Source organism: Hyperolius riggenbachi, chromosome 4 (assembly GCF_040937935.1).
Source record: "Hyperolius riggenbachi isolate aHypRig1 chromosome 4, aHypRig1.pri, whole genome shotgun sequence".
Classification (NCBI taxonomy): domain Eukaryota; kingdom Metazoa; phylum Chordata; class Amphibia; order Anura; family Hyperoliidae; genus Hyperolius; species Hyperolius riggenbachi.
In genome coordinates this window covers 109,972,465-110,000,301 of record NC_090649.1, presented here as the reverse complement: position 1 = coordinate 110,000,301, position 27,837 = coordinate 109,972,465, and the positions used below count along the sequence as shown (strand labels likewise).

Genomic DNA, 27,837 nt, shown 5'->3' with positions numbered 1-27,837 from the left:
AAATTGTTTCAAAACAGCTAGGTAAATGCTGCATTTTTCTCACACATGCTGTGCTGAGACCTTTTGAAAAGCATTTGTGTTGCTGGCTAAAATCTCTATAGGTATGTGGGGTTTGTAGAAAAACAGTTTTTTTGATAGTTGCTCTTTAAGTGCTGGTTCAGACGGGCGTCTGAACCAGCAGCCCGCTCAGATACTTTTCTGCAAGCATGCAGAAAATCATTTGGCTACCTTTGGCTCTTGCTGTCTTTTTCGCCAAACGTCGCGTTGTTTAACCCTTGCAGGGGAACACAGAAGTGCTGAGGTTACAGATCCAGGGCGCTGCAGGTTGCGTCCAGGCAAAAAATGAGATGGGACAGAGCGCAGCATTTGTGTAAACAACAGTAAGCAATTGTACCATCTGCTATCAATTTATTCGAATGAACAGCGCTTAAACGAGGAGTGTCATGGCCATCTAACGCTGCAAAGATACCTAAGTGTACTGGCTCTTAGGGCCCTTTCACACTAGAAATGCTTTTCTGAGCGTTTTGTGATTGATTAGCATTTTTTTAAATCGTTCCCATTCACTTTCATAAAAGTTGTGGAAAAATCGTCACGATTTTTCTGTGATTTTTACCCTTAGGTTGATTGAGCAGATCATTGGTACAGTAGCTGTTTTGCTTTATTTTCATAACCAGCATTCTTAGTCATTTTGTATTTATTTTTTGTGCTTAATTTAAAATGGTCTTCTACTAAATGTATATTGTATAGGACAGAACTGTTAGAGGGTTTGTGATGCTAGGTACACACCATACAATTTTCTGTTAGATTCTTCTGTTAGATTTACCTACAACATGGAAAAAAGCTATCTGGCAGGTAAATCTAAGAGAAAATCTAACAAAAAATTGTATGTTGTGTACCTAGCATTAGGCAGCTGTGGCCCTGGTCCAGTATTTTTATGACCATTGTTATTCATTATATTGTAATGTTTTCATTTTAAAACTCTTAAAGGCATCCCCATTCCTCCCACAAAATAAATAAGGTCTTGTTGTGCAGAGTTAGGGGTCTGTTTTCACCTGACATGTGCATTGGGTTGCACCCCTGCACATTGCGCAGCCTTTCTCCTCTGCAGAGCAATGAGAATGGGATGAAATCATTATGGTTAACATGCATCCGCTGTCAACAAATATAGCAGGGCGTTATTCACTGCAATGGAGACAGATAGAACAGCGCCATGTAGGGAGATTGGCCTGGTTGTCTCCTAGCTGGAGGACCTTCCAACCATGCTGATGGCCAATATTCCTTTCATCAGTGGACGGATTCAGAATAGCTATTTAGCAAGTACTTATAGACTTGAGGTGTGCCAAGAGCAGGTTCCAGTGTTTACAGTTTGTGCTCATAAGTTTACATACCCTGGCATAATTAGATTTTTTTTTTTAACTATTTTTCAAATATGAATAACACAAAACCTTATATTTTACTCGTATGGTTAGTGGTTGGCTGAAGGCATTTATTGACAAACGACTGTGGTTACAATTTTTTGATTATAATCACTACGCAAACTACCCAAATGACAGTGACCAAAAGTTTACGTACCTCAATTTGGCTTGACAATTTGACACAAACTGGATTTAATGGGTATTAAAGGCAGCCATCTCCATCCGTTTGCTTGTAATTTGTGGGTGTGTATAAAAATGTGTTGAGTTTCTGGACTCCTGACAGACTCTTTCATCTTTCATTCAGTGATACACTGATTTTTTTTGGATTGTAGGTCATAGGGTAAGGAAAGGAAAAAAGTCAAAAGATTTGTGGGAAGAGGTTATCTACCTCTTTCCCAGAAACGCAAACGCAGGACCTGCAGCATTTTGGGAGCGTTAGCGCTTCAATGTAAAGTATTGAAACGCTAGCAGAAACGCTTAGCAAAACCTAAACTGAGCGGTTTTGCTAGCGTTTTGCGGTTCAGCACACTGTAACAAAATTAAAAATAATTCACAGGACCAATCAGGATCGAAACGCAAAACGCTACACAGCCGCTGAGGAAAAAAATACACTGTTGCAAAACGCGACCGAAAACGCGCATGAATCCGCTTGCAAACAGCTCAGACAAAACGCTAGCGGTTGCGTTTGCAGATTTCAGTGGGTTCCAGGCCTAAGACCTGGAACCCACTAGGAGCACTTTTCTGAACGCTTTGTGATTTTAAAAGCTCTTGCTAATGTAATGCTACGGGTGTGATCCCACTTCAGCAATGGGATTTGTATGAAAATCCCCAATAGCATTGCATTAGCAAGTGCTTTTTCAAATCACTAGCGCTTAGGAAAAAGCTGCTAGCGGGTTTGAGCCGTAATTAAGAATTGGAAAATTATGTGTTCTGTTGAAACAAAACCACGGTCAGGTTGATGAAAATCAGTTGCCTTTCAGTTATAACTGAGAGCAACCGATTTAGTGTAAAAGGATCCTCCGTCTAATACTTACCAGGGCTGTGGATTTGGTTCAAAAATCATCCAACGACGACTCCAGGTACCCAAAATTGCTCTAACTACGACTCCACAGCCCTGATAAGGAAGCACTTGAAAAATGGGCTGAATGGTCGAGTTGCCACAAGAAAGCCATTACTATTCAAATACCACAAAGTATCCTGCTTACTATGTAATAAGCCAAACAGAACAGGGACAAGCCTCAAACAGTCTTGCACAAAGTACACCATTCCTACTGTGAAACATGGTGGTGGATTGTTTTGGTATGTGTAAGCTATAAGGCACACATATTTTGGTCAGAATTAATGGCAATATAAATGCAGTAAGTTAACCCCGACGTGGTGACAATCGCCTCAGCCCAGGGTATTAATATCCTCCTTATTCCCTCCCACTGGAAGCTGCTCCATTGTGTGCTTTGCCTTTGTCTTTCTCTATAGCAACAGGATGTCTGTACAGCTATCGGCCCTAAACCCCTAGCCTTTTTAAAATGATCAGTAAGTGTTGAAATATTATTATAATTAGTGTATGTTAACACCTTACAGGTTGTGTGCAACTTCATTCTTGTCCACAGTGGATCTGTCACTGTACTCATTTACAGATTTAGTCAGTGTTTTCTCATTGCAATACCTTTCCTCTCCTTGATGTACATTCTGACATTTATCACTGGTGGTGACGTATTTAGTTCTGCCAGGGGATCTGTACAGAATGTTTGTTTACTGAGAGTTCCATACACAGAGGGAGATATTGCTTGGTATCTTGAAAAGCTGTTATTTCCCACAGTGCAGCAAGGTTCACAGACAGCAAACTGTCAGGACCATGGTCATGACATCACACTGTGGGAGGGGTTTAACCAAAAGATCAGCCACACAGATCACCTTGATTTATTTGAGAAAAGGTAAAGTTTTCTCATGGGAAAGGGGGTATCTGGTACTGATTGGGATGAAGTTCAATCCTTGGTTAAAGCAGGGCTGTGGAGTCGGAGTTGAAGTCTGAGTCGAGGAGTCGGAGTCGGAGCCATTTTGGGTACCCGGAGTTGGAGTTGGAGTCGGAGTCGTGATTTCATAAACTGAGGAGTCGGATGATTTTTTGTACAAAATCCACAGCCCTGTTAAGTATTAGACTAAAGAGTCTGAGTCGAGGAGTCTGAGTCTGAGCCATTGAGTCGGAGTCGTGGTTTCATAAACTGAGGCGCCGGAGTCGGAAGATTTTTGTACCGACTCCACAGCCCTCTTTTCCTCTTTTAATATGTTTAGAACATGAATTTTGTCAGATGTTTGAGTTAGTAAGATCTGATTCTGCCAAGCATGAAATAATGTGCTGCCTATCTTTATGTTGAACGTTGTGCTTTGTGTAGTATTACGATGTGCTCAGATGAACTGCAGAAAAGGAGTCCTAGTGAAGAAGAATATGAAGAGAAGCCTGTCATGTGTAATAGACTCCTGGTATTCTTTTGGCTTATCATAGAGCTTTGCAGGATTTTTTTATTTTTTACAACAGAAGCTATTTGTGTGGTATGTGTTGTTGTATGGAATGCAATAGATTGTGAGCTGAATAAAAATAGCAAGTTGTGCAATTATAACCTTGCCTGTTAGCTAGTTCCTTGTAGATGACTTCATTAAACAATTGCTGTTTCTCAAGGGAAAATGTGTTCACTTAGGTGAGGCCATGTGCATATAAATAGTGCTTAGCAGCTTCTCTCTTAGTTTATAGTACAGAGCAGCAGTGGCTGCCTCTTCCTGGCTGAGGAGAAACCATTTCAAGGATCAACTGTGCCTTTCCTGGTATTTTGGCTTTGAATGCTATGATGTTTGTCTTTATTCACTATCACTTAAGGTGCCCATACATCTAGTACATCTAGTGACATATAGGCAGATCGGCAATGAGACAGATCTGAGAGAGATCTATTGCCTGCTAGTACACCACAGACTAATTCCTGGTAGATTTCAGCATGAAATCTATCTGAAATTGGCATAGTGATGTCGCCAGCCTGGCCTTGCGTGCCCCTCCCCTTCCCCCCCTCCCAATAAAAAAGATGGAAATGCTGTGTAAATTCTCACCTATCCTGCTCGCATGACTCCCAGTGTCTTCCACTATCACTCAAATTACTGCGAGTGCTGTAGTACAATGTGGTTTGTGATGGGGTGACAGCGGAAGATGCTGGGAGATGCGCCAGCAGAACATGTGAATTTATTATTTTTTTTTGGGGGGGGGGGGGGAAGAGTGTGGCTGGGTAGGAAGGGGGGACATTTTATACTTTAGGCTGAGTTCATACTCTGGTGCTTATTGCCCAGAATTCGCTGCTGCACAAGTAACACTGTAGTGATTGCGGCACATTTTTGTTTTCTAACAATCGCAAACTTGCTGCATGTTGCATTTTCCCAGCGATTGCGTTGCAGTTCTCCTTCACTGGAAAGAAAATCGCATAACACAGTTGCTGAAAAATCGTGGCCACCGCAATGCAAAATTGTAATCACATTTTGCGTTGCCGAGTGTGAACGGGGCCTTATCTGTGTATGTCTGACTGAGTGGCAGCCACCGACTAGATGTGCCATGGTGTTTCCTTTTGGGGGGGGGGGGGTTGGTCGGACTTCTGTCAGCTGAAACCACCTGTTTGGTTACAAATGCTCAACATTAAGTTTTATGGGCAACTCAACAGTGCGGTAAATATTCAATTTATTTTCATCCATTAGAAAGAGCCCTTCTAAAAAATCTCAACTAATGGGCTGTCATTTTTGAGGAGTATTGGCAGCCTGCCTTATGGGATTCGCCTAATCCTGATTTAGGATTCTGTAGACCCCTTGGCTCCCTTCATGCACTCTTCAGGAGCTGAAAATGTTGGAGGGGTGAATTTCTGCTCACTTGTATAGCACCTTACTGAATAGTGAGTCAATAGCAGCCAAAGCTATGGGCTATCCCATAATCCTCTGCAGAAGAAACGCTGCAGTGAAGCAACTTTTTGCCTCCAGAATGACATGGGGAAATAAGAGAACAAGCTTACTGTCATGTAACTGCAGGCTCAACAATAAGCAGTTATTACTGTGCAGTACATTGTATACCTGTTAATGATATCTCGGCATCATTGCACAGCTGAATCACTCTTCTGAATGCTCAAATGCCACAAGTATCCATGACGTTAAAGTGGGCTTATAGGCCTTTTGATATACATTGTAGCGACATAGTAGCTATATATGTTGTTCATGTTGGCAGTGGCAGGCTTGGATGGCCAATAGTTTCCTAGCCAGCAGTTCTTTGGTTTCTTCCCCAAAACAGACACCATCTCCATATGGATCTAAAATTGCTGTGATTTGTCAGTAATGACATGCCTTGTATGTTTCGGAGTCAGGGGTACAATAAACTGAGGAGTTGGAAGTGAAGGATTTGTGTAATAACGCCTCAACCCTGCCTTTATATAGAAGAGTTCATCTTGTCAGCTTGAAAAAATGTTATGCTAGCAAGTAGCAACCTCAATAGATGAGATCAGAACGGCTGGGTATTGTTTTCATGATCACCTAATACAGTTTTAAAGAGTTTAACTGTAGTACAAATTATGTAATGAATAAAATATTTTTTTTTAAACAATATTCAGTTATAAATTATTTGGTCAGGTTATGCCTATTGTAAAATCTTTCTTCACCTCAATTTACATTCTGAAATGTCACAGGTGGTGACGACATTAGTCCTTTCAGGTGATAGGTTTGTTATATGGTATCCTGAATAATTTACTGCATTCTGCTACGGTGTCACTACAGTGCCTCTTTAATTATGTCTGATACAGAACCTTCTGCCTTTGACAGGAAAGTGTTGAGTGCAGGGCTCTGGAGTCTGTACAAAAATCATTCAACTCTGGTTTATGAAACCTCTGACTCCAGGTACCAAAATTACTCCAACTCCACAGTCCTTGTAGGGCTATGGAGTGGGTACAAAAATCATCTGACTCCAACTCCGACTCTTTGGTTTATGGAACTACTGGCTCCGACTCCAGGTACCCAAAAATTGCTCCACTCCACAGCCCTGGTTGAGGGACATAAAATACTCATTTTTGTTTGTCCCAGATACAGCACAGAGATTACCCTCCCAGTATATGGAATTAGAGATTTAGAAGGTTTGCACTCTGGCTGCATTTTGTGTGATGTTATGTTTTGTTTGGTGGGCATGTCTTTCTCTCTCGTGTCCTACTTCCAGAGACGAGCATATTTTTTTAGTACTCACTGTAAAAATTATTTTTCATTCAAGACTTTTTGATGGTTCTCAAATACAGTATGTTGCTTGCTTTAGTTTATGTTAATTTGCAGTACACTTTGCTTTTCTGCTGTCTGTCTAGTATGGAACACATCCAATTTTTTTTTTTAATGAGACTGTATTCAAAGGTCTCTGATTGGCTTTGAGAACATTGTAATGGAAATGCCCTTGTGTTCTCTCTCTGTTCAGTTAATGGAGTGTAACTGAATATACACTTTCATGTTTGGCAAATTTTCCAGCTTTGTCTTAATGTGGTGTGAGTATTTCAGGCATCAATGAATTTTTGATTGATGCTTAGAATTAGGGATTTTAATAGAATTCTTCAATGTTTTAATTGAAAATGATGTGTATAGTAGCTTTCAGGTATTATGTTTCACTTCAGAGGCTTGGACAACCACTGTTGTCTGGCTGGAATGCACTGTGATGTTTTCAGATCTGAATATGGAGGCTACTGAATGCTTTTAGCTGCTACTGTTTTTTTTGGGGAGGGAAGTACAGTAACCAGCAACTGCACAAGGCTCTCCATTAGGGCCCTTATTCCTGTGCTCACATATATTAAAAATACACAAGGCTCTCCATTAGGGCCCTCATTCTTGTCCTCCCACATCTAAAGCACAACAGAAAAACACAACAAATGCATGGTAGCATAAATAGATGAAGTTAGTTTATTTGAGCGCTGGCTTCCCAAGACCATTCAAATTGCATATATCACTGGTCGTACTGATACGTAAATATTCAAGATTTAAAGAGGTAAGGGCTCTTTTATACTGCAAACACAATGTGATCTCATTGCAATTTTGCTGCAATTGTATTCTGCAATTTTTTTTCTAACTGCTAGGAACACAAGGTAAAACGCAGATGAAATTGCAGCATGCAGAACGTGTTTGTGTGTGTAATCCGTCGTATAAAAGGGTTTCTACAATTTCTTTACTTTGAAGATGCCCTTGCGAATTGCATGCAATTGGAAATAGTTCACAAAATGCAACAAATCACATCTAGTATAAAAGAGCCCTATAAGTAAAACTTCACAAAAATAGATATTGCACTTTTGAGTTTGACGAATTGTCAACTTTTTTAGTGTAAATAAACATTTCCTCCTTTTCCACACAGATGTTTTACAGTACTCTCCATGTCCCAAGCTAGACACACTCTGCTTCTGTGTCTTTAGTAGAGACTGATGTAATTTTTTTAGTGGCTCAATCTGTCCAACATAGTCTATACTATATTTACGTTGTAACAGAGAGTTGCACACACTTTTACGGGCCATGATCACTGCCAGCAGAAGTCTCAGACTGAGTTTTTCCTGTGGATACAATTGGGCAACTGTATTTACACAAATACACTAATCTTTCAGCAGCCATCACTATGGTCCAATATGACTGAGGTGCTTTTGTTACCTAATAGGCAATCTCCACCCAGGAGAATCTAAAGGGGCCCATACACCTAACGATTTTCCCGCCGATATAAACAGCAGATTTGATCACTGTGATCGAATCTGCTGTGAAATCATTGCGCAAATGCTGACAGAACGATCAATTTCCATCCAAAATCAATTGTTCCCGTCGATCGTGCGGAAGATTTCGCTTTATCGCCGGCGGGTCGGGACTGCGTCAATAGCGGCGTTCGAATGCCCGACGACCGATGCTAGCAGCAATACATTACCTGCTCCGCCGCCGCGTATCCCCTCTGTCCCCGCTGCTCCTTCTCGGCTGGGTTCACTTACTTCCTGTCCCGACAGGAAGTTTAAATAGTGGAGAGCCCTCTACTGTTTAAACTTCCCCGGATAGAAAGAAGTGAAGCCAGCCGGAGCCCAGCAGGAGAAGGTTCAGCGGGGACAGAGGGGGACTCGCATCGGCCGGAGCAGGTAATGTATACAGGGCTGCAGCGGCAGCTCCACAGATTGTGATCGGTTTCATGCTGAAATAGATTCACAATCTGTTTGCGGTAAAGGCAGCCATACGATCCCTCTCTGATCAGATTCGATCAGAGAGGGATCTATCTGTTGGTCGAATCTGATGGCAAATCGACCAGTGTATGGCCACCTTTCGTTAACCAGGCCTCTTAAAGGACTTACGAGCCCAAATAGGTAAAAAAAGAGAAGTATCTTAATCACTTTTAAATGCACGGAGGACGCCACCCGCGCCCTCTGTGCAGTTCCGCCGGGTCCCCGCAGTGTGATAGCCCCCCGTGCCGCTCCCGACCCCACGGACGGGGTCGGGCTCCCCTTCGTCTCCTAAGATGGCCGCCGGAGCTGGCCGCGGCTGCGCAGTCTGCATACACGTTAGTGCGGCTGCGCAGCTCTAGGGCCTCCCCCCTCGATCCACGCTACTGTGCGTGGATCGGGGGGGCCTAGAGCTGCGCAGCCGCACTAACGTGTATGTGGACTGCGCAGCCGCAGCCAGCTCTGGTGGCAATCTTAGGAGAGAAAGGGGAGCCCGACCCCGTCCGTGGGGTCGGGAGCGGCACGGGGGGCTATGATACTGCGGGGACCCGGCGGAACTGCACGTAGGGCGCGGATGGCATCCTCCGTGCATTTAAAAGTGATTAAGGTACTTCTCTTTTTTTACCTATTTGGGCTTGTAAGTCCTTTAAGCCATTTCTAAATGTGTCCTCCTTACCTTGTTTGTGTATTCTAACCCCTTAGGCAAATTGGACTGCTGACAGATGCATGCTGCTTAACTTTAAGGACGTTCATAATACTGATCTCGTTTATAAAGGTGAGGGTAGAAGTGTGTTGGCATTATGCGTGGGGTATTTGATCTCTGCGCATATGGGATTTCTTTACAGAGCTAAGGTTTATAGCAAACTACTTGCCCTGTGACCAGTATTAAAATGAGTGCAGTAGCCTCTTGGTTGCTTTACTTGTTACGGGCATATGAATTGGATTACTGGTACATCAGTGTTTTACTAGCTTGTCTTTACCAGCAGTTTGTTGTGCAGGTACTGTAACCTCATCAGTACTTCAGAGAATTAAGTTGTATATCATGCAGGTACTGTCACCTTATCAGTACCTCAGAGAGAGAAGTTGTATATTATACAGGCACTGTAACCTCATCAGTACCTCAGAGAGAGAAGTTGTATATTATACAGGCACTGTAACCTCATCAGTACTTCAGAGAATTAAGTTGTATATCATGCAGGTACTGTCACCTTATCAGTACCTCAGAGAGAAGTTGTATATCATGCAGGTACTGTCACCTTATCAGTACCTCAGAGAGAGAAGTTGTATATTATACAGGCACTGTAACCTCATCAGTACTTCAGAGAGAAATTGCATATCAGTGTGACAACCACAAAACAAAGTTCTGACATGCTTTCAGGTCAGGCTTGATAAATGCATGTCATGTAAAATTTACGGGTCATATTTCTCCACCTATTATAAAACATCGTATTTTAATCAGGGAAGCACTACTGTGAACATCTTCATGAGCAGACATTTTAAATAGTTAATATTGTTACTCATAAATTTGACATTTCTTCTCATTTCTATTATTCATCCCGGTGCGTTTGACAATCTTCCAGGCATGTTGAATTACATCATTTAAATGATATCTGCACTTATAGTTACAATTTATCTTGTCTTTAATCAATATTGCAGATATATTACGTTATTAATTTTGTCTTTAGAAATTGCAGCAAGCTACATTAACCAGCAGTTACTGGACTTGATTGGCTTTTTTACGGGTCATTGGAAATTTACACTTGGAAGTCGGAACTGAAGCTCATCTCTAAGGCTACCTTCACAGTGACACGTTGCTGGGCTGAGTAAAAGTGGCCACTAACTAAATGTATGTAGTAGAAGGGTAAACTGAGTGACTATATTGAATAGATACTATAGGCAGTCACTTATATTACATAGTCATTAACATCTTAGTAAGGGGGCATTTAGGACCATTGTAGTCCCTTACACACTCCAATGAGTTCTGGGTCACCATGAGCTTTCTGGATAGTCTGTACCTCTCGGTGTTACATAGTTACATAGTTATTTTGGTTGAAAAAAGACATACGTCCATCGAGTTCAACCAGTATAAAGTACAACACCAGCCTGCTCCCTCACATATCCCTGTTGATCCAGAGGAAGGTGAAAAAACCCTTACAAGGCATGGTCCAATTAGCCCCTAAAGGGAAAAATTCCTTCCCGACTCCAGATGGCAATCAGATAAAATCCCTGGATCAACATCATTAGGCATTACCTAGCAATTGTAGCCATGGATGTCTTTCAACGCAAGGAAAGCATCTAAGCCCCCATTAAATGCAGGTATAGAGTTTGCCATAACGACTTCCTGTGGCAATGCATTCCACATCTTAATCACTCGTAGGGCCCTTTTCCACCAGCGCGTTTGCGATGGCTGAATCGCAAAAACGCAAACCGCTAGCGATTTTACTATCGCTACGGTTTGCTTCTTAACATAGGAATCGCGGCAGGTCATTTCCACTACCGCGATTCGTTTTTTACTTGATCGCGATCGCGCCGCGGAGTCACTTTTGCTGCGATTTTGCTATGCAGTGCATAGCATAGCAAAATCGCGGCCGCGAACGTCGGGGAATCGCCGCTAATTGCGATTCAGCAATAGCTAGCGATTGCTAGTGGAAAAGGGCCCTAACTGTAAAGAACCCTTTCCTAAATAAATGGCTAAAACGTTTTTCCTCCATGCGCAGATCATGTCCTCTAGTCCTTTGAGAAGGCCTAGGGACAAAAAGCTCATCCGCCAAGGTATTATATTGCCCTCTGATGTATTTATACATGTTAATTAGATCCCCTCTGAGGCGTCTTTTCTCTAGACTAAATAAACCCAGTTTATCTAACCTTTCTCGATAAGTGAGACCTTCCATCCCACGCATCAATTTTGTTGCTCGTCTCTGCACCTGCTCTAAAACTGCAATATCTTTTTTGTAATGTGGTGCCCAGAACTGAATTCCATATTCCAGATGTGGCCTTACTAGAGAGTTAAACGGGCAATATTATGCTAGCATCTCGAGTTTTTATTTCCCTTTTAATGCATCCCAAAATTTTGTTAGCTTTAGCTGCAGCTGCTTGGCATTGAGTACGATTATTTAACTTGTTGTCAATGAGTACTCCTAAGTCCTTCTCCAAGTTTGATGTCCCCAACTGTATCCCATTTATTTTGTATGGTGCTAGACCATTAGTACGTCCAAAATGCATGACCTTACATTTGTCAACATTGAATTTGATCTGCCATGTATGTGCCCATATAGCCATCCTATCCAGATCCTGTTGCAATATGACACTATCTTCCTGAGAGTTGATGATACTCTGTAACAAGCCCTACTGCATAGAGCCAAATTAATCCGTGCCATGCACTGATGAGGATCAAACAATCCGAAACAGTCTGTATGCATGTTGAATTATTATGGCTCTGTACAAATTAACAAGCTGACACATCATTGCATTCCAGCGGTTCTGGAGGTGTGTTTAGCTTTTAAGGGTACAATGGTTAATTTGCATATATTCAGCAGTGATGCCCTGGGAGATATCTCAAGCTCACTCCAACCTGAAATATCGCAAATTCTTTGTTTTAAGAAAGCAAACTTTTGTTTATATTTCATAGAAATTGTAAGATTGGATGAAAAAGATTGGATCGTTACTGGCTACACTACGTAAAAATAGGATTGCACTGGAAATATCATTGCGCGATATTTATGCGGTGGAACACATAGTTAATTGCAGACTACATACAGCGTATGCTTCATTGTGGCTGTTGACCCGCATGTTTATGCGGCACTGCATGCATTGCTATAGGCCATACATGTCAAACTCTGGTCCGCTGGCCAAATCTGGCCCTCAGAGCCATTCAATTTGGCTCTCATGTAGTTGCCCCACTTTGCATTATGTTTGGCCCACTGTAGACCACCAGGGAAGCCATATTGGAGGTGAAGTCCTAGAACACAGGGAAAGCCATATGGGGGAGGTAGGTGGAAAGCCCTAAACACTAGGGAACTGTATAGGGGAGGGAGGACCACTAGACACCAGGGAACTGTATATGAGGTGGAGAGGGGCCATGAGACATCTGGGAACTTTATAAATGAGGAAGGTGGCCAGTAGACATTTAGGTTGGCTGGTGACTAGGTCCCAGTGTACAATTTCGGCCCACTTTGTATTTGAGTTTGACACCCCTGCTATAGACCAACTGATTCTGTCACACCACACGTATGTGAATGCACCATTACAATAAAGTTGCATTGCGTTAATAATGTGGTTGTAAATGTAAGAGTGAACAGAGGCGCCAGCAGGATAAAAGGTTCTAAAAGGCTTAAAATCCCTCAGGAGGTGGTGGTGGACTCGCCTCCCTGAAGCAGACAAGACAGTTTTATGAAAACAGGTTTATTAATATACCGTACTCCAAAACAAACAGTGGAACGCGTTTCACGGGTATGTTCCCGCTTACTCAGGCAATAAACAGAGGCGCTATTCGTGACCTTGAGACTATACTGTGTACTCCTATCTGTTTATTGCCTGAGAAAGCGGAAACGCGAACTGACGATATCTTGTCTGCTTCGGGGAGGCGAGTCCACCACCACCACCTCCTGACGGATTTTATCCTCCTGGGCGATAATCCCGAGCTGAGCTCGGGGTATATCGCGCTGGAGGATTTCTCAGGCCCTGGTGGGCCGATTTGCATAATTTTTGTTTGTTACACGCAACTAGCACTTTGCTAGCTGCGTGTAACTTCCGATCGCCACCGATCCACCGCTACCCGCCGTGCCGCGCAGCCCCCCCCCCCCCCCCGACCCCTTGCGCAGCCTGGCCAATCAGTGCCAGGCAGCGCTGAGGGATGGATCGGGACTCCCTCTGACGTCGGTGATGTCATCCAGACCCGTAGCCATGGCGACCGGGGAAGCCCGGCAGGAAATCCCGTTCTGAACGGGATTTCCTGCTTACTCTGATCGCCAAAGGCGATCGGAGTGGGTGGGGGATGCCGCTGCGCAGCGGCTATCATGTAGCAAGCCCAGGGCTCGCTACATGATTTAAAAAATTAAAAAAAAGTGCTACGCCCCCTCCTGGGCGATGTAATTGTATCGCCCAGAGGGTTAAGCCTTTTAGAACCTTTTATCCTGCTGGCGCCTCTGTTCACTCTTACATTATCAATATCCGCCCCTGGTGGAGGGGTTGATCCCCATTTTTCCTTATCTATAGAGAGTGACTTTAATCCTGAATGAGAACAGGTCTAATCTCCTCACCTGCCTATACAGTGGTTGCCTAGGCGGTAACCCATGTTTGTGAGTATATACATTATATACTTTTCATTTCCAACCCACTTGTTTTGCATACTACACTATATTGGGCTCTCGGTATTTCTTTTGTTTTTAATGTGGTTGTAAAGTCTATGCAGCGTGTCTCTCTCTGCACGTGGCTCGAAGGTGCCCATACACTAGTTGATGGGCCAACAGATCCCTCTGATTATTATCTGATCGAATCTCTCCACATTCTCTACACAGATTTTCAATAGATTTCAGCTTAAGAAAAATTGAAAATCTGTGTGTACTGTCTGCTGTCCCCATGTCCTAAAGCTGAACTGAAAGTTAACTGATGAGATCAGCAAATTTATTTTATGGCCTTACTGCAAATAGGACTTTGGAACACTATATGTATTTACATTTCCAAATAGGACTTTCCTGGAAGCCTACAGTCTCAAGGGGCCCATACACTTCTACTATTTCCCGCCGATATACAGCAGATTCGTACACTGTGATCGAATCTGTTGTGAAATCTTTGCGCAAACGATCGATTTCCATCTGAAATTGATCGTTCCCGTCGATCTGTCCGCGCTGAAGATTTCGCTTGATCGCCGGTAGGTCGGGAGTGCGTCGGCGGCTGTCGAATGTCCGATGACCGACACTAGCGGCAATACATTACCTGATCCGGCCGACGCATATCCCCTCTGTACCCGCTGCTCCTTCTTAGCCAGGCTTCGGCAGACTTCACTTCTTCCAGTCCCGTCCGGAAGTTTAAACAGTAGAGCGCCCTCTACTGTTTAAACTTCCCCGGACAGGAAGTGAAGCTGGAGCCCAGAGTGGAGAAGAAGACAGCGGCGACCGGGGGACTCGCGCCGGCCGGATCAGGTAATGTATGCGGGGGGGGGGGGGGGCAGCGACAGGTTCACAGATGGTGAATCTATTTCATGCTGAAATCGATTCATATTCTGTTTGCAGTAAAGGCAGCCATACGATCCCTCTCTGATCAGATTCGATCAGAGAGGAATCGATCTGTTGGTCGATCTGATGGCAAATCGACCAGTGTATGGCCACATTTATGCTGTGTTTAGAAGTTGTTACTTTTGTGTGTGTCCCAGAAAGTGGTTAAAGCTTTTTTTTTTTTGGACATACCGGTAAACTTGCACTTTCGAAGACCTACTGATAGTTCATTAGTACTCATAGATGATGATCAGTACTGATATGTGATGTGGGTTTGCAAAGAGTAAATTTACAGCAACTTATTCCTGGCTTCATTCCAAAATAAGTGTGAACATATTTATTTTCTTGTAACATCTACAGGAAGATTCAAGAAACAGAAGATGAGCAAAAAGCACTCTAAATATCTTCATGTCCATTTATATCAGTACATGTCATTTTGCGTAGTTTCCCTTTAAGCGTTCTGCTGCTGTTGGCTACCCCTGAAGTACTGCTTGGCTTTGAGATTTGTTGAAATGCCTTGGTGTATCTGTGGTGATCATCTGCTCAGTCATTAAAAGGAATCTTAAAGGGAACCTAAAATTAGGATATGTATTTTTCCTTTTAAAAAAAAATTGTTGCCTGACTCTCCTGCTGATTTTTATCATACTTTTTAGCCACAGCTAAACAGGCATGCATATCAGGTGCTCTGAGGTCAGACTGGATTAGCTGCATGCTTGTTTCAGATGTGTGATTCAGCCACTACTGCAGCCAAAGAGATCAGCAGGACTGACAAGCAACTGGTATTGTTTAAAAGGAAACATCCATATTCCTCTGTTAAGGTTCCCTTTAAGTGAGAGGAATATGGAGGCTGCCATATGCACCTCCTTTTAAACAATACCAGTTTCCTGGCAGCCCTGCTGATCCTCTACCTCTAATACTTTTAGCTATAAACATCCTGATCAAGCATGCAGCAGATGAGGTGTTTCTGACAAAGATCCCACAAGATTAGCTACATGCTTGTTTCAGGTGACACTACTGCAACCACAGATCAGCAGGACTGCCAGGCAACTGGTATTGTTTTAAAGGAAATAAATATGGCAGCCTCCATAGCTCTTGCTTAAGGTTCCTTTTTAATGAATGAGAAATTGATCACCACAGATACGCCAAAGCACTTAAAGGGACACTTAAGTCAAACAAAAAAAATGAGTTTTACTCACCTAGGGCTTCCAATAGCCCCCTGCAGCTGTCCGGTGCCCTCGCCGTCTTCCTCCGATCCTCCTGGCCCCACCGGCAGTCACTTACTGTTTCGTTGACAGGAGCTGACAGGCTGGGGACGCGAGTGATTCTTCGCGTTTCTAGCCACAATAGCGCCATCTATGCTGCTATAGCATATATCATATACCATATAGCAGCATAGAGGGTGCTAATGTGTCTGGGAACGCGAAGAATCACTCGTCCCCAGCCTGTCAGCTCCTGTCACCGAAACAGGAAGTGGCTGCTGGCGGGGCCAGGTGGATCGGAGGGAGACGGCGAGGGCACCGGACAGTTGCAGGGGGCTATTGGAAGCCCCAGGTGAGTAAAACTCATTTTTTTTTGTTTGACTTAAGTGTCCCTTTAAACAAATCTTCAGGTTCCCTTGCATTTCTTCCTAAGCATTACATTAGGAAGGTCTAACTACAAAAACAGGAACTCTACTGGTGTATTTAGAAGCACTGTGTAGTAAAGCATGCATTTATCACAGCTTATGTTTAATGCCTGGTACTCACCATGCAATTTCCTGTCAGATCAACGGGTTGGTTTGATAATTTCCTCCAGGTCAGTTTTTCCGATCGATTTCCCGATCATTTCTGTTCAATATCCGACCTGTCGGAAAATTTCAACCTGCCGATCTGACGGGAAATTGCATGGTGTGGGCATCATAGATGCCCACAGATACAGTACTTTTTTTTTTTTTTTTCCTCCTGACATTTTGGCAAATAGTGCTACTTTCTTACTAAAAACTGATCTTCCAGGACATAGTTTCACCTAAATGGCGGGATGTTTTGTTTTCATGGCAACAGGCAGTGAACAGACAACAGGCAGTGAACGGAGAAAGTCTGTTCACTGCCACTGCTGAATCAGCACCTTTAGCCAAATTTGTTTAGCTGATGCAAGAATAGTGGCCCCTGACGGAGCAAGCTTTATACTTTCTACTAGTGGTGGTCAAGTAGATGCAAATAACTTTTAGTTGATGCAGATTTATGCAAATTTGTGCAGCTTGAAAATGAACCAATCAAATTTTACCTCAGCAGGATTTGATTGGTTCATTTTCAAGCTGCATACATTTGCATCAACTCAGTTATTTGCATCTACTTGATCATCACTACTTTCTGCATTCTTCCTGCAGTCCATCAGGTTGTCTGCTGTTGGTAGACTGGCTGTAGGTGCTTACTGCAAATAAAAGAGCAAATTTATGTACAGCTAAGGCCTGGTTCACACGGATTTCTGTGCGGTGGTAAATGCAACATTTTCAGCGGGCAAGCGAAGTGGTCAACTGCTATTCCATTCAAATGAAAGGAAGGTTTTGAACATGCACAGCTTTCTGTGTCATTCGCTTAAATTATGCGATACACCCCCCTTGTTTTGTCTTAAACGCTACATGTAAAGTCTAAGATGTCTGTGTTCAAGCTTTTCCGTTACCCCCTTACCCTCCCCCAGGGGGCTCAAAATGTAACAACAAATCACTCGGAACCAATGCCAATTGCTTTTCTGCTCTTTAGCAAAAAAAAAAAAAGCGCGTTTGCATCAGCTAAACAAACTCACGCAAACCATCCTTCCTGCCAGCTGCCCGTGTGAACCAAGCTTTAAAAGGGCTACTCACATAATGGCTCATCAATACACATGGTAAACTGCTTAGAAAACAGTTATCCATTGTACACTAATTATTTTCTTGTTTCAAGCAATATTTTTTGTAAAATTTTTACTTTTCTTGAAACAGGGTTTTTTCTCTCTCTCTCCATAAGGCATATAAGAACAGATTGTTGGAAAGCAGCGTTTGTTAGTCTTTTGATTGTGCTTCTCTGATTAAACATCTTTACTAATTATATTAGTAATTATTTGTTGTCAGTCAGTGCTGGGATGAAATAATGATTGATGATTGTGCCACACCAGATCCTCAGATCCTTGCAGCGTTCCGCGTTGGTTGTCTTTATGTGTGCGCCCAGAATCTCTCCGTATTACTGAAGTAGTGTTTGCAATTCATTGACTAATATAGAAACCTAACCATGAGTACAACTAGTGTAAGTAGGACAAATGTGCTATGGTCTTTTTGTCCCCTGGGAGTGATGTGGTTGCTTTTGAAATATTCACATTGACAGAGCAGGTTTTAGCAGCGTAATGTTTTCTGGTAAATGGACAGGATAATTGTCTGTAACTATTCTCATACTAATTGTTGCTGGAACTACAGTCTGTAATGGTGTCACACCAGTCACCAGAGTACATTAATGTTACAAGACATGGTGGGCAAGGTCTTTGAGCTGATGTTTGAAGCTTATGTTCATTATTGATAGATGCAAGTAGCTCTAAACATTAAAATACATGTGAACATCTACAAATAAGAAGTAAGTTTCTTCCAGAGTAGAATGAGTCATAAATTACTTTTCTCCTGTGTTGCTGTCACTTACAGTAAGTAGTAGAAATCTGACAGAAGTGACAGGTTTTGAGCTAGTCTATCTCTTCATGGGAGGTTCTCAGCAAGGCTTTTATTCTTTATAAAGACACTCCCTGAAAAGGTTTTATACAATGATGCTGGACATTTTCTTGGCAGTTGGACGGAGAAACTGCCATTCACGGAGTGCTTTTGAAAATAAAGGAATTGCTGAGAATCCCCCATGAGAAGATGTTCTAGTCCAGAACTTGTCGGTTCTGTCAGATTTCTACTACCTACTGTAGGTGAAAGCAACATAGGAAAAATGAGATTTACAGCTCATGTTACTCAGGAAGAAATGCACTTCTTATTTGTATGTGTTTACATATATTTAAAATGTTACGATTTTCGTGATAGTGGTCCTTTAAAGGTGGTTGTGGACTGTAATGCAGCGTTCTGTCATCCAGCAAGAAGCAACCAGAACAGTAGTAAAGACTGCAGAATTCTGAAAGATTAAAACGCAAGATTAAAAAAAAATACTGCTAAAAATATTTTAACAGTGCTGTTTTTTTTTACATTTGTGGTAAAGAGTTCCAAGTGACCTCCTTTTTCCTATGTATTTAGGGTGATAGAATTGGTCCCTTATCAGATAGCCCTTATGCTGGATACACACGTTGTGTTTTCCCGTGCGATTCGCGGGATCGATTCCGTCGATTCGATTATTTCCAACATGTTCGATCGTGTTTCGATGGATACAACCGTCGATTTTGCATATTAAGTATGCTAAATCGACGGCTGTATCCATCGAAACATGATCGAACATGTTGGAAATAATCGAATTGACATAATCGATCCCGCGAATCGCACGGGAAAACGCAAGGTGTGTATCCAGCATTAGGTTCCCTCACCCACTCTTTGCCACTGAAGGTGGAGAAGAACCCCTTATACAAGGAACATTTGTACAGTATCTAGTTTGTTTTGCATGGGTTGCAATTCTGTTGACATTTTTAGTTTGTCATAAAACTTCTGTTTCAGAACTTTTTGTAGAGAAAGACGTTAACCCCATCTGTGAATTTATATAGGCTGCTTAATGGTATTAAAATAACGCACAAGGTATTAATATAACAAAAAAAGTTTGCCTGAGGCTAAAGCATTTGGTTAAAGTTGTAGGGCATGAACAGAATCTGAAAATCTTAACTTTTCTTCATCCACATAGCTAGCTTTGTACAGTGAGCCACTGGCTACTTCCCTTTGCAGACGCTGGATGTGTATCATTTGTATTTACAGGTAATCAGTTAGCTGACACAGAAATAATCAAATTCAATTTTTTGCCTCGTATTTAAAGAGACTCTGTAACGTCAAAAAGATCCCCTGGGGGGTACTCAACTCGGGTGGGGGAAGCCTCCGGATCCTAATGAGGCTTCCCACGCTGTCCTCTGTCCCACGGGGGTCTTGCTGCAGCCCTCCGAACAGCCGGCGACAGAGCCGACTGTCAGTTCAATATTTACCTTTGCAGGCTCCAGTAGGGGCGCTGTGGCTGCTCTCGGCTCCGAACTACACGGAAATACCTGATCTCAGTCGGGTCCGCTCTACTGCGCAGGCGCCGGAAACTTGCGCCTGCGCAGTAGAGCAGACCCGACGGCGATCGGGTATTTCCGTGTAGTTCGGAGCCGACAGCCGTCAGAGCGCCTGCGCAGGAGCCAGGAAGGTAAATATTGACGTCATTATTCTCGGAGGGCTGCAGCGAGACCCCTGAGGGACGGAGGACGGCGTGGGAAGCCTCATTAGGATCCGGAGGCTTCCCCCACCCGAGGTGAGTACCCCCCAGGGGATCTTTTGATGTTACAGATCCTCTTTAACAATTCATTTTTTTGAGACTTCTACTTATTTTTTTTCTTTCCCAATACATATAGTGAGTGTTTGCCATATTACAGGTTTTTCTGTATTCTCAAGAAACTCGACTCTATATAAATTAAGTAGCTTTTTTTTTTTCTTCTTTTTTCTTATGATCATAGATTTGTCTTTGCACCAGCAGTGTGAGCAGCCAATAACCCCATGAGAAAAAGTGACAGCCAAGTCATAAAGTGTTAAGGTAGCCATAATTGAGGCAACTTGGCCGATCAACCATCCGATTTGATTATAATCGAATCTGATTAAAATCTGTGCTGCCAAGTGCATGCCCGACCGTTAATGTTACCAATTTTGGGCTTAAATTGGTCTCATTAGTCGTGCGCAAATGTTGCAAGATGTAGGCTGGCTTGCTCGATCGTGTGCACAGCGTTAAGCGCTATCTGGACGAGTGACGAACCCCCCGTTGCTGTCCCCCCCCCCCCCCCCTAATGTTTAATATCCCCTCTGCTGCCCAGCGCAAGCTATACATTATCTGTCCACGGCCACCGCATGTTCTCCGCTGGCTCCGGGCTACCTCCATTCTCCATACACGCATTCCCCACGTTGCTGCTTAGTAAGGGCGCATGTGTGGCGCCAGGCAGTTAATGGGTAACCACGTGGTGTGTGTGTGTTTGGAGAATGGTGGAAGCCCGGACCCAGCAAAGGACAAACGACTGCCACGGACTGGTTTTGTATAGCTTGCACTGGGAATCAGGGGGAGTGTTGCACATTAGGGAGACAGTGCTGCCGGATGTGGAGTCACAAGGCCGATTCCTGATCAGTTGCAGCATGAAATGGATCGGTAATCGGCCTGCGATGTATGGGCAGCCAACGGGGCTCTCTCTAATCAGATTAAATTAGAGAGAGATTTGTCTCTGTTGAATCTGCCCATCATCGCTAAATGTATGGCTACCTTAACCCAACTATGAGGATATAGTAGAGCCCACTACACTATAGGCCTCATTCACATTTGGCAACAAATAACTGTGTGTTATTATTCAGCGCTCAACATCTGTGGTGCTGTTTGCTGCAGCATTTACCGCATTTTTTTGCATTGAATGCAACAGCACTGCATTGTGGACAGGAATCTGGATTAGAGCTTTCTCCTGTGCATAAGAGGAAAGCTAGTTAAAATGTTTCCTTTATATGTAGCATTTTGTGTCCTTTCACTCTCGCGTTTCTGTAAGCTGCACAATAATCCATACAGTAATGAGTTGTATGGATGTACAATTATGCGTTATTCATTGCACTTCCAAAGCTTCCTACTTTCTGAAGGTGTGCTGTGCTCCGAAATGAACCATGGGTATGAGGCTGAATAATTGTAATTGGCCACATACTGCTATATACATCAGTGTTCTCCCCAGCCTCTTTTAGCCGGGTGCTTCACCCGGCTAGTTTTGGTGACCACCCGGCTGTCATCGGCTCACCTCCTCCTATGCTGTAAGCAGAGTTGTGCAGAGAAGCACAGGGTAGCTGCATTCTCTAATCACGCCCCACCCGGCTACTTTTTCATGCCACCCGGCTGGAAAAAAAATTCTGGGGAGAACACTGTACATGGTATACTGGTCGCACTGTTGTTTTAGCTGCTATTGTGCAGACAGAGGTACAAATAGTAGTAGAGATCTCTAGGGGTTATACCATTTTTTACAAGAAACACTGGGCAGCTGATATAACTAATACTGACTCATATTGCTTGTTTTTACTAACTCGTATTGCTTGTTTTTACTAACTCGTATTGCTTGTTTTTACTTAATATCGATGCTTAATAAAGTCACAAACACTGGTGCACATGACATAGGGGGGCCCCGGGCTCTGCCACCGCCTGGGACCCCCAAACCCGTATGTGACACCAAGAGGGGGAGTGCAGGTGAGCCCCAGTACTCCCACCACCATTGGATTCACCCATACTGCCTCTATCTAAATGCTGATTGCAAAACACACAAGAAGCAAATGCTCACCCCCAGCCAGAAATGTGCCATATAATATGGTCAACAGTCAGTCAGTCAATCAAGTGCAATGGTATACACCTGTGTCTGCAGTACCAAAACTAGCAGGAATTGCATAAGTACAGCAAAATTCAGGTGAGATGGTTCGGTCTAACTGTAGACTGTCACCAGCGGGGGGCACCACATGCAGGTATACCCTTCCTCCTTCCTAACCACTAACCTTCCTCTGCATACTGGAAGCTGCAAAAAAAAAAAAAAAAAACATTGGTGCACATGACCTCAATTCCTGCTAGATTCGGTACTGCAGACGGTGGTGTATACCATTACACTTGATTGGCTGACGGGCTGTCTGTTGACCATATAAAATGGCAGATTGCTGCTTGGGAGTGAACATTTGCTTAATAAAGTACAAGAAACTTGACATTTTCTTGAACTATTTTTATGTTTAGTGTGGAAATGAGAAAAGTGAGAAATTCTCTTTATGGCATCAGACCAACTAAATCTTCATACAGCTGTAACTAGAAAGCTCTTGTAAGACCGTTCTGCAAGTTTCTAACATTACAGATTCAGTTTCCAGTTTCAGATGTCAGCATGTAAATATTGTCTTGTGCAACAAAGGTGCTGGTCCCCTCTGTGGGTAGTTCTAATTGGGGTTCGTGCTTTGTGTAATGTAAAAGAATGCGCTTGCTCTCTTATGTATTGAGGATGGAAGCTATTAATTTAGGTGCTATCAAGTGGAATGAATACTGTATATTGAAAGTGGATGATGAATGCTGTAATTGCGTAAAGTGAATCCATCATCAAAAATGTGTTTAATATTGCTGAAATCCCTTGCAGGGCAAAGCCCGAACCTTCAGCGGATTGTGTGGCTCTATTCTGTCTCCTACTACGTTGACATGGTATTTTTAATTGTAAAGAAGGTCCATAACACCACCTTTCTTCCATATAATTCAGCCATGGTGGTTATGTTTTCTTTACAATTAAAAATACCATGTCAAAGTAGTAGGAGACCGAAGAGAGCCTCACAATCATGCGTAATGGTAATCGACTCACCCGATGCAACAGTCGTAAGTGGAAAACAATTGTCTATCATTTGAGTCATAGTAGACAATTAAGAGGGTTATTGTAGTAGCCATATTTACGCTTTTTTTTTTTTTTAAAACACAGTTTTATTTTTCATACAGATAAACAAGGGGTAAATCATTTGTACAGGTCAAAAAGATAGGTACAAAATAACAGATAAGTATTGCATTAAGCCTTTCTCATGGTAAACATTTATCTCTCTGGGCTGTTAAAACTTTGAAGCAGATTGTCCCCTCTCCCCTTCCTCCCCCCCCTATCCCTCCCCCCCACCTGTCATCTCTGGGGCTTCCATCACGCTGGTGAGCCTGACTAAGAAATCTCGAGTCTGCCCAGGGATCCCTGAAGTTGTTCTACAAGATACCATTTGGTATAGATGAAATGTCCCATCAATTCTCTTAGCTGGGTGTCATTATGCGAGGTAAGTATGTATTGCCTCCATTTTTTGAAAAAGCTTCTAGTCTTTTTGTCCTTATGGATAATGGCTTCCAACTTGTCCTGCTGAAAAAGATGGTTTAGTTCCTCCCTTACATCCCACACCGTGGGTGTACTGGGGTAGATCCATTTATTAAAGATCACCTTGCGCGAGGCTATGATGATTAGATGTGCCAAATTACTCGGGCCTGGAATTGCTCGGTCATTTTCTCTTGGATTTTGTGGCTTGGGGACAGAGTAATTAAATAAGAGCAGTAATGGAGAATAATCTAACTGTACCTTGCTTGTTGCTTTGATGTAATCAAGGACTTGATGCCAAAATCTGACAATCATCGGGCATTTCCAGATACAGTGGAAAAGATCTGCATCTTGCAAGGAGCACTTCGGGCACCTCGGGGAGTAATGCGGGGGAGGAGACCTGTATTTAATGTTGAAAGCATATTTTGCTCTATGAATTAGTTTAAGGTGGGATTCTCTCCACGTTTCCCCTGGGATCAATTTATGAACTATCCTATAGCCTTCCAATATCTTTTCTTCTATGTTTTCCTCTGAAATATCCCTGCCCCATCTAGTTAAATTTTTTAATGCCTTTGGTGCTAAATTTGTTTCTTGTAATCTAGTATGGATCTCAGACAAGGATAGTTGCTTTATGTGTGGTGATATGAATCTATCAAACGAATTTAGGGAAGCTATATTTGAGATATTTGTAAGATTGCTCTTAATATAAGATCTTAGTTGTCCATAATAAAGAAAGTGATTTTTGGGGATGTTAAATTTAGATCTAATTTCTTGGAAAGATAGAAGTCTCCCCCCTCTCAGGTCACAGATCTGCCCCAATCGCTCCACTCCCTTTTCCTGCCAATTCAAAAAACCTCCATGAGCAATGCTAGCTGGAAAACCTGGGTGACCCCACAGGGGCATGTATTTTGAAATGTATTGAGGAGCGGAATATATTTTCCGTAGGGCTCTCCATGTCAAAATTGTGTCTTTAATTACTCTGCTTTCCTTAAGCCTCTGGGGAAGGGATTTCTGAGGAGTGTGTAGCAAGCCTGCCAATGACCATGGTTCGGCGAATGATGCTTCTAGAGAGTAATTTGAGTATATGCTCGTTTTGCCTAGCCAGTCTCTCACATATCTAGCTAGACATGCCAGATTGTAGCGACGTATGTCTGGGATTGCTAGCCCTCCCCAGGCTTTGGGTAGAGTCAATTTGTGTATGGATATCCTTGATTTCTTGTTTCTCCACAAGAATTTTGAGAATGCACTATTTAAGTCCCGGATATCTGAGTGTTTGAGAAGAAGGGGAATAGTCTGGAGAGGGTACAGCAGCCTGCCAAAACTGACTGATTTAATTAGAGCAGCTCTACCCATTAGATTTATCGGTAAGTTTTCCCATCTGGTTAATTGGAGTTTTAGGTTAGCAATTAGGGGGGTATAATTTAGGGAGTACAGAAGAGCAGGATTTTTGTGAATTTTTATTCCCAGATAGTTGATCATTGAGCAAACCTTGACTGGGAGGTGTGACAACCTATGAATTGGGGCCAGGGGTGATAGATACATTAGTTCGCATTTTGACACATTAACTTTGAAACCGCTCTGATCACCTATTTCCTCGATCAGTTTTAGGACCTGTTCTAGGTGTGATTCTGGGTCTCTTAAAAAATAATAAGATGTCATCGGCAAACATGGCTTGAGAGACTAATGTGTCTCCAATTTCCATGCCTGGGATTGATTCATTCAATACTCTGGTCAAGGGTTCCAAAGCAAGGTTGAAAAGCAAGGGGGATAAAGGACACCCCTGCCTTGTGCCCTTCTCCAGATGGAAAGTAGCTGATAAGAACCCTGGTATATATATGCGAGCACATGGATCTGCGTGCATGGCATCGATCAAGTTCCTAATGGTTCCCTTTACATTCATTTTGTCCAAGACCCTGTCTAACCATGACCAGTTTACATTGTCAAAGGCCTTCTCGGCGTCAATCATTAGTAGTGCGTAATTTCTGCAGGATTTTGGGTAGGACTTGACATGATCTTGAGTTAGTAATACTTTACGTATGTTGGATACAGCCGATCGTTGTCGAACAAAACCTACTTGGTTTGGACTAACCAATTTCGGTAAGAGATCCGCTAGGCGATTAGCCATTATTTTTGAAAGTAGTTTAAGGTCTTGGTTGATCAATGAGATAGGGCGATAGGACCCGGGGTCCAATGGATCCTTCCCTGGTTTTGGAAGCAGCTTAATATATGCCATGCCCGCAGATTTGGGATACCGCCCCTCTGTTAAAATTTTGTTGAATAGTGAGACTAAGGTGCTAACTCTTGTTTTAGAATTTTGTAGAATTCCGGGGTAAGGCCATCTGGACCTGGGGCCTTCTTATTTGAAAGCTGTTTGATTGTGGAGATCACCTCTGTAGGGGTGATTGGTGCATTTAATTCCTGTAGGTCATTCTCTGATAGTGAGGGCAAGGATACCCGATCAAGCCACGGAAGATCCGTGGGCACTTCATTTGAATCCCGAGAATTTTTATAAAGATTCCGGTAAAACTCACAAAAGATTGAACTAATAGTTTTGGGGTCACTGCTCAAATGACCAGTACTTGAACGGAGACTAGTCACCACTGTCATCATATGGGGGGGTTTTGACATTCTGGACAGTAGAGCCCATTTTATTACCAAATTTATAATAGTAAAGATCTCTATAGGATTTCAAGTATCTTTCCCTAAGTTTAAAGTTAGTGTCAGAATTCTTTTTTGCTGTCAACCATTTTAGCCGTGTTTCTGGAGTTGGGTTAGTGAGAAATGCCTTGTGCGCCGAGCGTAGCTCCTCCATAGATGACATGTAAGCCTCATGAGATTTTTTTCTTTTCCCCGCCACGTAGCTAATTATTCTCCCCCGCAGTGTGGGCTTGGCTGCTTCCCAAAACAAAAAGATATCTTTTATATGTGTGCTATTGTCGTCTTTATATTCCCACCACCATTGTAGCAAAAGTTGAGTGAAGCCCTCATCCTCGTAAAGGTAGGAGGGAAAACGCCAAATGATGTCAGAACCTTTGGGGACTACCGGGGAGAACAGCAGCTGTGCCGGGGAGTGGTCTGATATCACTAGATCTAAAATATCCGCAGATAGTACCTGGGCCATGGCTGGGGGTGAAACCATGAGGTAGTCTAGGCGGGACCAAAGATCATGGGGTGCAGAGTAAAATGTAAATTCCTCACCATCTGGGTGTAAGGCTCTCCAGCTGTCACATAGGGCTGTGGAGGATACATAATTATCGAATATATGTGATTTAGAAACTGTGAGGCTGCTAGGTGGTGTTCTTCTGGATCTGTCCTCGGTTATGTTGCGGATAGCATTGAAATCACCCCCCTGTATAATTTTGGTATTGCCCTGCAGGAGCACTTCAGATGCAATTTCTGTAAAAAAAGAATTATCTTCTTCATTTGGTGCATACACATTGAATATTATCAACTCTTCCCCCGCTAGGCGTAATCTGATCCACGACCATCTCCCCCTCGTATCTTTCTTGCTTTCAATAACTTCCCCCTGGAGTGATTTGTGAAGTAATATGAGAACCCCGGATTTACGGCCTTGGGAAGGTGAGCCGAAGACCTGTCCCACCCATGACTTTCGCATGAAGTTAAATTGATCAGCAGTTAAATGGCTCTCCTGGATTAGAGCTATATCCGTTTTTAGCTTTTTTAGGTGGCGTAGTACGATCGATCGTTTCCCCGGTGATCTAAGCCCCTTCACATTCCATGAAATAATTCTCAGCGCCATATATCAAAACGGTTGTGGATCAGATTATGCGACATTATACATATCATGATTTGTACAACATAACTAAGAGCCCCGAGATGACAGTTCCCCCCCAGTTCCCTCCCCCCCATATCCCCCCGCAGTGCTACAAATGGTTCCAGAAGCAGGGCTAGGCCGCCCTTAGATTCCAGTGTAAAAGTTAGTTTAGCTGTAGCTTGGCTAGTAAAGATAAAGATATCAACGAACAAAACAAAACAAACCAAAACACTAATGCTTGACTC

General features: G+C 42.9%; 1 protein-coding gene across 8 annotated transcripts in view; it reads left to right on the top strand.

Moving 5' to 3' along the window:
* The window catches only part of STAG1 (STAG1 cohesin complex component), a 275,465-nt gene that overhangs the window by 52,627 nt on the left and 195,001 nt on the right, over nt 1–27,837 (top strand). The window contains exon 1 of one of the 8 annotated variants that reach the window (XM_068280395.1): nt 10,335–10,478. The exons of the other annotated variants lie outside the window; for them this stretch is intronic. The gene's annotated coding sequence lies outside the window, so the exon portion shown is untranslated. Of the gene's footprint in view, nt 1–10,334; nt 10,479–27,837 lie in introns of those variants that run through there. 8 annotated transcript variants of the gene reach the window in all.